The following is a 2,929-nucleotide window of genomic DNA, read 5'->3' as shown; positions in this document are numbered from 1 at the left end:
CCGGGGGCTCCTGGTGACCCTTCCAAATCTCCCCCAAGACTCTCGGGAACCACCCAGATCCCCCCCAAGACTCCTGGGGACCCTCCAAAAGCCCCCCTCCTGGGGGTCGCCCCTCCACCTTTCCCCCTTCCCCCCCCAAATCTCCTGTGCGTCCTCTTAACCCTTGAAAATCCCCTGGAACCACCTCAGACCCCCAAACTCCTTCCTGGTTACCCCCAAACCCTCTTCAGGACTCCTGGGCCCTTCCCGACCCCCTCCTAGAATCTTTTGGGTCTCCCCAACCCTTTACGATGGATTCTTCTGTCCATTTTTCCCCCCCAGACTGCTGGGGGTCAACCCCCCCAAGAAACTACTGGGAACCCCCCAGTGTCCCACCACGAGATTCCTGGGTCCCTGCCCCCCAACCCCCTGTGGGTGCCCCCATTCTTTCCCCCCCTCGAAAATACTCTTGGGGGTCCCCCAATGTCCCCCCAAGCCCCCATCCTGCCAGGGATGGATTTGGGGGGATCTCCTTCCCCTTCCCTCTGCCTGAAGGCAAATGCCCTCCCTGTCCTTCTTCCTTTGCCCGCAGGCAGAAAAGAGAAGAGAAACAGCCAGTTGGCCCTGGCAGGTGTGGGTGTGTGCAGGCTGTGGTTGAGTGGTTGAGAAGGGAGAGGAGGGGGTTGGTGTTTGGGCAGAGTCCAGCAGGTGATGTCTTTCGTGTCTGGCAAGGCAAGTGTGGTGGGGGGAAACAGTTTTCCCCCTGCAGTTATAAAATTGTAAAACCCCAGGGGATGGTGACCCTGGAAGTTTTGAAGTTTTATCCAATGAGCGCTTCTGCGAAATATAAACATATCACACTCAGAACGGAAGAGAAGTAGTTGTAGTTTGGTTGTAGAAGAGGTAGCCATGTTGTGAAAGCCACAAGCTGAGGGGCCCGGAGCCCCTGGGGGGCTCTGGCTCCCCCCCAGCCCCCAGCTGGGGCTGCAGGGACTTGGAACAGCGTAATGCTGGGCTAAGTGCCTGCGACTGAAAGGTAAAGAAGTTTTCTCCACCGTGAGTGGGCAAACGGAGCAGCGGCAGAGGCAGCAGTGAACAGAGGCTATGGCTAAAAGCCAACAGATAAGAACTGAACTGGAGAAGTAGCAGAAACAGCATGTAGCTGAGCAAGGAAGACAGAGTTGTCTGAGAGAGCGAGAGAGAGCCAACAGAGAGAGAGAGGAAATTGGGGTAAGAACTGAAACTAAAACCCCAAACTGCTTTTGTGATCTTTCCTAAGTGGAAAGGATGGACTCCTACTGAATGGAAGTCCTAAAACTGCAGCAGCACTGCAGAGAGGAGCTAAAAAGCTCAGAGAAAGAATGCGGAGGGGGGTGACCTTGGCTCCCCTGGTGCTTGAGGCAGAGCACAGGAGCTCTGCAAAGGGGCTTGGATCCCCTGAAGATACAGACCATCACAAAGACCCCTGAGCTTCGTGGTATGACCGTGGTGAAATGACCTTGTCTGGGTGAACGCAGCCCACAGAAGAAGACCCTCACTTGAAAGACGAGTGGCCGAGGGGGCTTGGATACCCCCTCGTGGGTACTGGCAGAGATCCAACCACGGCTGCTGCATGCATGAGTAGGAAATAGATGCCTGCTGCCTTAGAGACACTGCTACTCTGAAGAAGGATCTTTCCTTCTTCCCTCCTGGACTTTTATTTGGAGGGGAGAAGAGATTTGATCCATTGTAAATACTGATCTATCAGTAGAGATATCTAGAGATAGTTGAGATCGTGCGTGTAATGTATTATAATATTTATGTGTACAGTCATTGTAATATATTCCCTTTCCCCCATTTTGAGTCTCGTGTGGTTGTCTGGAAAACCCATCTCACATAGGGTTGAGATGTGGGAGGGGGCTTTGACTAGAAAATTGGATTTTTGGGGCTCTCAAACCATGACAGCAAGGCAAGGCAAAGAGGAGCTTCTGTGCTGAGGCTGTCACTTGTTTTTTGTGTCTGTTGGAACTGGAACAAGGATGTTTGTCTGGGAAAAGTGCTGCCCTTCCCCACGTGGCCCCTTCCCCAGTCCCATGTTCTTTCTATTTTACCAGCAGTCCTTGGTCGGCTCCACGACCATCCAGCTGTCAGTGTTCACGACATACCCATCAGCCCCTTCTCTTGTGGGCTCCTACACTTGCCAACCCTAAGCTGTTCCTAAGTTCTCTTGCTGTCAGTTCATAAAGAGGTCTTGTCAAGTGTTACTGATTTAGAAACTAAACCCTGACATCTTTGCCAAAGATGCGTGTGAAAGGGCAGTGCTGGTGCAAAGCTTCACATTGGGTGATTGGCAGCTTCCTCGGCATCACCCATGCCCCCTGGGTTTCTTTGAAAAGTACTTTTCACTCCAAATGTGACACCACATTAGCCTGTAGGACATCCTGTCCCCAAATGGATAACTGTAAATATTAATAATAAAAAAGTGAGCCCCTCCATTATTCAAGAAAAGCTTGTATCTCTGTACTAAAAGCATCCAAGGATCATGTCCCCCAGTTTTCTATCTGACAAGGGTTTGGAGGGGCTGCTTTGTGCAGGGAACCCTTTGGGTGCCCCTTGCAGATGGGTGGGGCTGCACTCTGGGGGTGTGGGGCTTTGGTTCTTTGGTTGCCAGGGGCCACTGTGAGTCACTGAGCCAGGGTGGGGACAATGGGCAGGGCTGGTTGGGACAGGTTGTGGTGCCTGTGACATAAAAGGGAAGTGTCCCCGTGGGGCAGCTCTGCAGGGCCCATCAGGGGATGCTGCCCAGTGCAGCCTGTGCTGTGGGGAGCGCGCACACAGGGAGAGGCTGGGCCGGACGAGGGCCGGGGAAGCAAGGCCGCCCCAGGGAGTGGGTTCTGCCCCTGCCTGAAGGGCCCAGCCCCTGGCAGGAGCGCCTTGGGCAGGGCCCGGTGCTGCTGCTGCTGGGGCAGGG

The sequence above is a fragment of the Lepidothrix coronata genome, unplaced genomic scaffold (genome assembly GCF_001604755.1).
Source record: "Lepidothrix coronata isolate B3197 unplaced genomic scaffold, Lepidothrix_coronata-1.0 Scaffold395, whole genome shotgun sequence".
Taxonomy (NCBI): Eukaryota; Metazoa; Chordata; class Aves; order Passeriformes; family Pipridae; genus Lepidothrix; species Lepidothrix coronata.
This window is presented reverse-complemented; position numbering follows the sequence as displayed.